Below are 10261 nucleotides of genomic sequence, written 5' to 3'. Positions count from 1 at the left end.
TACAAACCCGACGCTTGTTTCTACACTGCACCCGGCCGCCCCCGCGCTGCTGAGGGTGAAATTTCTGTGTGGACTTGTGTCCCCCCCGGTGCCCTACAAAACCCCCCTGGTCTGCCCTCCGAAGACGCGGGTACTTACCTGCAAACAGACCGGAACCGGGGCACCCCCTTCTCTCCATTCTAGCCTAGGTGTTTTGGGCACCACTTTGAACTCTGCACCTGACCGGCCCTGAGCTGCTGGTGTGGTGACTTTGGGGCTGCTCTGAACCCCCAACGGTGGGCTACCTTGGACCAAGAACTGAACCCTGTAAGTGTCCTACTTACCTGGTAAAACTAACAAAAACTTACCTCCCCCAGGAACTGTGAAAATTGCACTAAGTGTCCACTTTTAAAACAGCTATTTGTCAATAACTTGAAAAGTATACATGCAATTTTGATGATTTGAAGTTCCTAAAGTACTTACCTGCAATACCTTTCGAATGAGATATTACATGTAGAATTTGAACCTGTGGTTCTTAAAATAAACTAAGAAAAGATATTTTTCTATATAAAAACCTATTGGCTGGATTTGTCTCTGAGTGTGTGTACCTCATTTATTGTCTATGTGTATGTACAACAAATGCTTAACACTACTCCTTGGATAAGCCTACTGCTCGACCACACTACCACAAAATAGAGCATTAGTATTATCTATTTTTTACCACTATTTTACCTCTAAGGGGAACCCTTGGACTCTGTGCATGCTATTCCTTACTTTGAAATAGCACATACAGAGCCAACTTCCTACAGGTGCCCAGCTCCAAATTCAAAACACAGACACATTTCAGAGGCACAATTAAAACACACCTTGGGTACGCAAGCTCTGGCCCTTGCTGTCTCTCAAGCTGACGCACTTTTGCAGTTAACTTGTGCTACCCCATGTCTTCTACTATCCTATGTCAACTCCAAACCAGCAACTGTATTCCTATAGGTTGATGCACCTTCTCTGAGACACAGTGTAAATACCTCCCCTTTTTTGAATGTCTGTCTGAAGAGGGGATTTTTAAGCTGAAACTTACTGTCAGAGACAAGAGTTCACACTTTAAATAGGCGAGGGAATCACAGGGGTTGAGTTGGGATGACATCTGGGTGAATACAGTAAAACAACCACATTCCACATCAAAGCAATGAAGTAGCCTGAGACCACAAAACTCAGGGCCTTCGTTAATCAGTCAAGGAATTCCTTGCTGACAAAAATGGTTGGCATCCATAGGAGCCTCCCTCAAGTGAAGGAGCCAAAGGTATCTGGGGCAGGTAAGTTTTCAAAATTCTGAGGATAATATAGCTATAAAAGGATGCCAAATATCCGAGAATGAGGCACTTTGTGCGGAGAGAGTGAGAGTCAATCTTTCCATCCCCAGGATATACCAAAGGCAGTGTAACCATCAAAGGTAGGTAGAGGGCTGTCCCGTGCCTCAGTGCATCAGAATATTTTGCAAGGCCGCACCCAGAGCTAGACCAATCTGCCACTGATTTGAGGAGGAAAGTGAGTGCGTTGTGTAACCCCAGAACGGGGCAGGCAGGAAAGCGGGGAAGCTGGGTATTAGGGTGGGTATCGACAGTGTCAAGCAGTTGAGTCCAATAAGAAGTGAATTTTGGACATTCCCATAACAAATGCAAAAATGTGGCAGGTGAGCAACAGTACCGCCAACATTCCGGTTTGTGAGCAGGGTTCCTTCGGTGCGAGTAGTCTGGAGTAAGGTAACAGTACGTGACGATCTTGGTATCCATCTCAATACTGGCCATGTTATGGGCTGTGTGTTGTGCGTAGTAAAACATTTCCCCCCGTTCTTTCTACATCAGTGAGCAGCCAAATTCGGATTCCCAGCATCTCTGGTTTGTAGATTTCTCTGGTGTTGGGGCAGGATGGAGGAGGCCATAAAGTTCAGTGATAAGGCGTCTGTTTGATGTTTTGGTAACCAGCCACTTTTCAAAAGTGGTAAGGAAGCGTTGTGCCCCTGGGCGAACAGATGGATGCATCAACCAGTGTCTAATATGCAGATAATGCAATCGCTCTTCTTTAGATACCACATGATCCAATCACATTTGCTCAAAGGAGATGGGACCCTCCTCATCAAACAAGTGACCTACTGACCAGCATCCAGCTTTGTGCCAGTGCTGGAAGCTGATTGCATTGAGTCCCCGAGTAAAGTCTTGGTTACCAACAATGGGAGTCAGCGGGGACGGGAAGGATGTCAGGCCAACTCTCTCCTCCACTCGGTCCCACTCAGCCAGGGTAGCTTTTCAGACTCTTCTCAAGACCACTCAAGGAGGAATCTAAGTTGGGTCACCTGATAGTAGTGTTGCCGATTCGTGATGCCAAGGCCACTCTTGTGAAGGGGTCTGATGCTCAACTCCTTCAGCATGAGAGAACAACCACCAGCCCATACAAAGCGATTCAGATCTTGCTGCAAGACCTGGATGGCCCCAGTAGGAGGTGCCACATGCAAAGCCTGAAAGACGAATAATATTTTAGGTAGGGTCGACATCATCAGGGCTGCCACCCAACCAAGCCAGGAGCAGTGATATGGCCTCCATCTATTTAGCTCTGACTTAATTTGTTGGTGCTAGCTCTGATAGCTAGGGGACTGGCCTGAAGAAGTCAGTTGTATAACCAGGTAAGGGATGGAGGTCCTCGCCCATTGACCTGATGGTTACAAGCAAGGACCTTTTGTGTGTTAGGTGTGAGAGACAGATTAAGGGCCTTGGATTTATGCACATTAACACAAAACTCCACTGCCTGTCCAAAAGCCTCTAAGAAGACTGGAAGGGAGGTGGAAGGTTCCTCCAGGACTACCAAGACATCGGCTGATGGTATGCAAGGAATCCACTTGATGACCGGATTGTCTCTGATGCCCTGGGCCAATGGCTCTTCATATAGCTCAAAATGCAGCGGTCCAAGAGGGCACCCCTGGCGAGTGCCTCTGCAGATGGGAAATGTAGTTGACGTCTGCCCTTTCACTTGAACGGTTGTGGCCAGATGGCCATAGTTACTAAGAATCCAGGAACAAAAGCTTTCACTCAGGCCAAAATGCTTTAGAGTAGCCTCCGGGTATGGCCAGTAAACTTGGTCATGCGCCTACTTGGCATCCACTGCCAATAGCATGCGGTCCCGCTCCGAGCGGCAAGCTTTATCGATTAAATACATGATCTCTTTTATATTGTTGCCACACTGGCACTGGGGCACAAAGCCTGCCTGATCGGGAGCCATAAGGCCTGGTAGAAGAGGGCATAGGCATGCCTCTCGAATGCCAGTAACTAGCTTAATATCAACATTGAGAAGTGATATTGGCCGATAGGATGCGCAGCGTCACTTATCCTTGCCTGGATTTAGGATAACGATGATGGAGGTTGCTAGCATAAAAGCCAGAATTGAAGCTGGGTCTTTGATAGCATTAAATAATCTTGATCGAAGGGGTGCTAAGGTCATGCAGAAGGTTTTATAGAAAAGTGCTGGAAACCCATCCACGACCGGCGACTTAAAAGGAGACTGTCTAGCAATGATCGCTATGACCTCCTCAACCCGAACCGGGCGATCAAGGTGAGATGCCTGTTCTGATGTTAATTTTGGTGTGCGGGCACTAGAAGGTAAGGGCCCGATCCGTCCATGAGCAGATACTGTTTTGCATTTAACTCTGTGTAGAAGTCCCGGAAGGTTGCGGCGATCTTGGGATTGTCAGTACATTCCAAACCATTGGCCAACAGACTAAGGCCTGTCTCTGAGGCCGTAGTCTGTTGGTCAGGAGGTGGCCGCACCTGTCCTCACCAATATAATAAGAATGACCAAGTCAGAGGGCACAGAAGTCTGCCCTGTCCAGGTCAATTAGTGCTAAATGTGTCTGGGTGGCCTCTTGTTGGCACCTGTGCGCTTTTGAATCCGCTCAAGTTCCTGAACCTGTCGAGACACCAGGTGCTACGTCTTATCCTTGTGCCAAAGAAACATCTGCAGTGTTGTTGATTGCGAGGAAGTCCTCTAGGACTTTAATAATCTGTTTAATGAATACGGGGCTGTGTAAGTGTTTCTCTCGGCTGCTAAGACCTAGTTATAAGTGGCACCAGTGGAAAAGTCAGGGTAAGTGAAATTGCTGCATGATCAGACAGAGAATGGGGTTCTATCTCCGAAGCCGAGGTCAGAAATTGGATGACGGTGTGCCTAAAAAGTGATATATTTAGGCATACGTCTTATATGGGTTTGAGTAGAATGTATAGTCCTGCGTTTGTGGGGGTAGCTTGCACCAAGTGTCTCCCAGACCTATTTCCCCCAGCCAGAGGATGCCTCTGTTTGACCGTAGCGTTGGGCAGATCTATCCATGTCATTATCAAAAACCAAGTTGAAGTCAGCCCGTAAGAGCACCAAGTGGTCCTGTGTTGTCATCTCCTCAGCCACTGAGTGACGTATAAAGTGCTCCTGACCCTCATTAGTAGTGTAGATAGTTCCTAATGTAAAGGTGTGTGAACCCACGGACACAAAATAAGCCAACAATCTACCCCTCATTTTAGCCTGTTTAGGGCCTATTTTTCCACGGAAAGAACTGGATACCAGAATCGCCACTCCTGCTGTTTTTGTGGAGTTAGAGGAAAATAATTGATGTGGGAAGGCTTTAGAGTGCAATCTATGCCAATCAGCGACCAACAGGTGGGTTTCTTTGAGTAGGCAAATATGGGCTCCTGAGTGTTCAAGATAGGAAAGTACAGCTTTGCGTTTTGTAGGATTGTTGAGGCCCTTCATGTTAAGGGTGAGAATCTGTACATTATATGGCACAAGACTGAAATTGCTACGATCTAAGAAAGGGAGCCCTGGTGTGCGTTTCAACATGTGCAGCACAGAGGAGCACGGAACAGGTATTTTGTAGTGATTGTGTGAGACTGCAGCCTGGAGGTTCCCCTAAAAATGAACAAGAGTAAAGAGGAACCAAACAAACAACTGTATAAACATTTCCAAACGAGGTCAGTGTCCATGGTCTGAGACCCAGTCAGTAGAGATAAAGGGGCGTGTGTAGTGGCCCAATGACCCCATCTCCATACCCCACATCCCATCCACCTGCCTTAGTGTAAAGTGTAGCAACTTAACGGCCTTGTTTACGTTGGCTCCCCTCCAGTGGGGTCTCGGAATGCGTCTCTAACACCGCTTGCCGTTCTTTAGCTATGGTTGTTGGGTTGGGACGGAGCCCTGCTGGAGACGCTCTGGCACCCCTCCGTCGGGAACCTCTGCAAGACCCTCTCTCCTGCTTGTAGGCTCAGATGACTCTGATCCAGCCTCAATGCCCAGGAACTGACAGGTCTCCTCGGGGGATCGAATCGGGTGGAGTTTGCTGTTCAGTCAACAGTCAATCCTGAAGGGGTGCCCCCATGAATATGATATGCCTGCAGATCGGAGATAGGCAGTAACCAAGAAGAAGTCCTTGTGCTTCTGGAGCGTAGAGGCAGCCAGGTCCTGGTAAAGCATTGGCTGAAGACCCCAGAATTGGAATGGGTAGTGGTCCCGAGCTGTGCAGAGGATGCACTCCTTAAGTGGAAGGTTGTGGATGGATGTTAGAATGTCCGCAGAGGTGCAGAGTCTGGTCTCTTATGGCCGAATCTAAGTGTTCTGTCCAGCTTTATTTTGGTCTGCGAAAATACCTCCAGAATCAAGCAGAACAGCTCCATGACACATTGAGTTATGTCGGCCCCCTCTGCCCTGGTAGGTACACAGTTGATGCAGATGATATTGTACTGCGATCTGGATGGCCTCCTGCAACTGTTCAATCTCTTCATTGGGACTGGCTTCATGGTCCTCCAGCAATGAGACTCTGTCACCCAAGCTGTTAATGTCTCGGCGGACCTCCTTGAAGATCATTTGAGAAGTCTGTTCTGAGAGTCTGGAGGTCATCCCGGAGGGAAGCAAAGAGGGCCTCCAGGAATGGGCGAGTTGCCAGGGCTTCTGTTCCCTCAGCATCCCACGTGAAGTCCCCCGGAGGGCGAGCTTGTGGGCTTGAAGAGCATGTCCTTTTTCCCTTGTTTGGCAGCCATAGCCCCACAGCCAATGCTACACCCTTTGCCAGAGGTGAAGGGAAGGCTCACCGCAACCCCAAGTGCTGGGAGCTCTCTTAGCAGTGGGGCCCAAGTCTGTCAAAGAGGTATGAAACGGAAGAGCCTCAGCTGCTGTGGAATTGTTGTTAACTGGGATTAACAGAGTGTGAATCTGTCAAGGGCTATTGTGACTCTGAGGAAACTGGCCTGTCTGTAATGTTTATTGGGTGGCGCACACCAGAGGTGCTATTGTCAAGGTGGCGCAGCTTGAAAGGCCACCCGCACCTCTCCGAATGGGGGCACATCTCTCCAGTAGGGCCAGCAAGGCACAAAGCTGCCCAAAGGAGTCCAACCAAAGTTCTTGTTGGCTAGAACAAGCCGGTCCTAGAGGCCTGGGCCCGCAATTGTGCACCCTCGCCAGCGAACACCCAAGGAGGTTCTGCCAGAAGGAGGCACGCAGTATCCAGCCTCCAAGTCCGGGCCCGGGACACCCAGTTGTTTAATGTTGATGTCAGCACTTTAAACAGGTTCCCAGTCCAGTCCCAGGGGGCAGAACTAAGCTCAGGTCCAGGTGACACCACGTAGGATCCATACCCTGACAGGAGGACCCAGTAGCAGGGCTGGTTCCAGGGGTGGGGCCCTCAACTCTCACCTCAATGTAGCCCCTCTGAGGGGAGCCTCCAGGCAGCCCCCAGTGCAGCAGGGCAACGGGGACAGCTCACCAATCCAGGCCGAAGGTCCAGGCCGTCCGCTCTCCGCTCTCCCCATGCCACTGGATTCAAGTTAGCCTGGCTGAGGAGGGGTATTGTTAAAGTATGTTTGAAACAAAGTTGAAGTGGACTGCCCTTCCTAAGGGAAGAGGTGCCACTCTTTAAAAACCTATGTATACCCTACTTTTAAGCACTTAATAAAGGTTTTTGAAACTAAAAAAAAAAATCACTTGTTCTTTTTGCAGAAAAAAGGCTGGCATTGGGCCCCCCAGGGCCGCCACCAGAGCACCGTCACCAAAGGGGCTACAGTCCAGGGCCCCCTGCCACAACAGCAGCACTCAGGTCCAAAGCTACGGGAATATGTGCACCACCGCGGCCCGCTCTGACTCCTCAAGGGCTTTGGAGACAGGTGTCAGCAATTCCTCTCACGCCTCCCGTCTGAAGAGGGCCCTGGGGACAGAGGAGCACACCCAGAGGCGCCCATCGGGACCACCAAGTTCCTGCAGTGTTCACTGTCTCTCAGCTTCTCTGTGTAGCAGGGGCCTCACCCCCATTGCTCCAACTATAAGGCCACGCGTTGAAGCTGGGCAGCACCTGTGCCATTTTGCTGCCGGCCTCGTTCGTCTCTCCACATGGTTGGACCCAGACCTCCCAGATGTGAAGCTCTGGGTCTTGCACGCACTGCACCGGTGCTCAGGGTCTCCCTCGGCTGGTACCCGTCAATCAGGGGGGTGTGAGACCCCGGTTAGTAGGCATCTGCGTAGGATGTAATGGTAGCCAGGACAGAGAGACTCAGGAACACGTCTCATCGGTCCACCATGTTGGCCACACTAAAAAAAATGTTAATGACTTTGACCACTTAAACAAAAAGGCTGGAATTAACATATTGTGTGTGGGGATTGGGGCGATGACACAATCAAGAGAGACATTGAACCAGATAGTAATCCTGGCCCGAGCACTCCCCATCCCAGATGAGACAGCAGCAACAGAATGACAGATAAAACCATCACAAAAAAGATTTCTTTTGTGACCAAGTCTTTTGTAAAATCACAATGTCATAAAGAGAACCAAAGTGGCCCGCCACATTCCAGCTCAACATTTTGACCCTCTGGATAGGGTCTGGTCAGGTAATTACAGGCACCATATTAACATCCATTATTTGTTGCTGGGCTGACATGGGGTGAGGTGCGATATCCCTACATGGAGCCTCCAAATCAGGACTGTTAGCAAAGCAGGCCAATACCCCAGGGCTGACCACTTGGGGTATCGAGGGCCTACCCAGTCAGTCATTACAACAGGAATCAGCCAAGGCTGCAAAGCAATTAGTAACAGGTACAGAAAAGTGGGCGTTTGATGTTGAATTGTCAAAAGGCAACGCCCTTGGGAGTCTACCGCTGAAACCCCTCGACCTGTAAAAAAATTAACAATGGGAAGACTTTTACATTGCTCTGCCTAACAAGACCCCCTATATACATGGCACAAAGCAACTCCTCAACCGCTGATGATTTGGCAGAATTGACAACAATGCAGTCCCCTTTGAATTCCTTGCTGATGCGCCCAATCGAAGGAACTCTGCGTGCAAACAAAACTTCAGAAAACAAACTTAACTTATGACGCCCATGTTGGTTAAGCCAATGAATGACCTTCTTCACCAGCTGTTCCAACCTTTCGGTAACCCATGGTTTGAGGTTCGGGACGTTGGCTAGGATGAGAACATAAGAGCAAGCAGCTGGGCGTAAGTTACACAGCTTCTTGTGGAATTCAAGAGGAGAGGAGAAAGTACTGCTGTTGAGTGCAAGGCTGGTCCACACTTTAGGAGAGATGTCCTCCTGATTTGGTTGTGTGTATGTGTGGGATATGTGCGAGTACGAGTCCTGTGGAATGGAGGTGTCTATGTGGTTGGTGGTGTAGTGAAGCCTAGTTTGTTTTAGTGGGATACAGGAGTTAGCTTCACCCAGTGACTTTTACCCTACTTAGCTTGCTCTGTTTTAGCGCATTTATTTTAATTAATTATTTTAATATGGCTGCCTTGTTTTGACTTAGGCCCATGTTTTGATTTGCATTATTAGTGTCACCGTGCTACAGTGTCACGATCAGGCGACAAATACAAACAAACTGTAGCTGTTCACTTTAGGTACTTTCCCTCTTCATGCTTTCGAGGGAATTGTTTATATTAACTACGGTCCCAAGCACGCCTTGTTATCTATTGTTTGGGAACAAACCTACATCAGGGGTCCAAGTAGATCTGTATAAATACTCCTCACTTTATCAGATAGTTAGAGGGATTCCGATCAGATGCCATCGCTGCTATCGATGCTGCACATCGCCTTGCACTGACCCAGCCTTCGTGTTCCTACAGAGTCTAAGCTAGAGACCTCATTCAAAGGTAACAAGGGTTGGGGGATCTTCTCATGGACATGGCATTGGCAGATTAAGGTTTAACATACCTAGCTCTCTTCTAGCCTAGAGATTAGGCCTACATGCTAGGGTATTAGGACGTATCACACACTTCATGTTATTTCATGATATTGCAAGATGGTGGGGGTCTTTGTATTAATGTCACACTTTTGAGTCCATGCGTGAAGGCTGCCACAAATCACCTTTGACTGTTTTGGGGTTTTGGTGAGGTACTGCTTGTGAGCCGGAAGGGTTGGGACAACATTTGAGTTCTGTTGTAGGATTGGCATAGTAGCCTACAAACATAAGTACTGTCATCCTTAAACCAGCAGTCTTGCCTAGAGCAAGAGTCCAACTACGACACTGGAAGGAGATGCAGCTGCTCAGGTAGGTGGGTTCTAAGCTGAGTAGTGCCTTGAATGTGTGTGCGAATAGTTTGAAATGATCCCATTTGTGTATCGGGAGCTAAAGGAGCAATGTGAGTTCTGTGTGGGGGGTTGAGGATAGGCCTGGCTGCCGAGTTCTGGATGGTTTGTAGCCTTCTAGTAAGTTGCTTGGTTATCCTGCTGAAGAGAGTGTTACCATAGTTTAACTAGCTGGTGACTACGACGTGAGTGACTGTTTTTTTTGTGTTACTTGGGAGCCATTTCTCAGCAGCTTCAGGGTGTGGAAGCAGGATGCAGTGATGGTGTCAACTAGTGCAGTCATGTCCAGTTTCCTGTTGATGATTATTCTAAGTTTCCTGGTGAGGTTTTTTTTGCCGTAGATCACTACTTCTGTTTTGTTAGTGTTGAGTTTGAAATAGTTGGCTTTCATCCAGTTAGCCACATTGATTACTCAGGCAGTGAACTTATTTCTTATGTTGGGGGTCTTGTCCAAGAGGCAGAGTATGAGTTGCTTGTCGGCGGAATAAAAGAGGATGTTGTGTGCACTGATGGCATTAGCAGGATGGATCAGGTATGTGTTGAAGAAGGTGCTACTAAGTTATGGAACCTTGAGGCACTCTGCAGATGAGTTTGAAGGCTTCAAAGGAGTAAGGTACCAGGCTGACAGCTTGTCTTCTATCCATTAAGAAGCAGCAGATCCAGCGGAGAATGAGTCTTTGGA

Source organism: Pleurodeles waltl, chromosome 7 (assembly GCF_031143425.1).
Source record: "Pleurodeles waltl isolate 20211129_DDA chromosome 7, aPleWal1.hap1.20221129, whole genome shotgun sequence".
Classification (NCBI taxonomy): domain Eukaryota; kingdom Metazoa; phylum Chordata; class Amphibia; order Caudata; family Salamandridae; genus Pleurodeles; species Pleurodeles waltl.
This window is presented reverse-complemented; position numbering follows the sequence as displayed.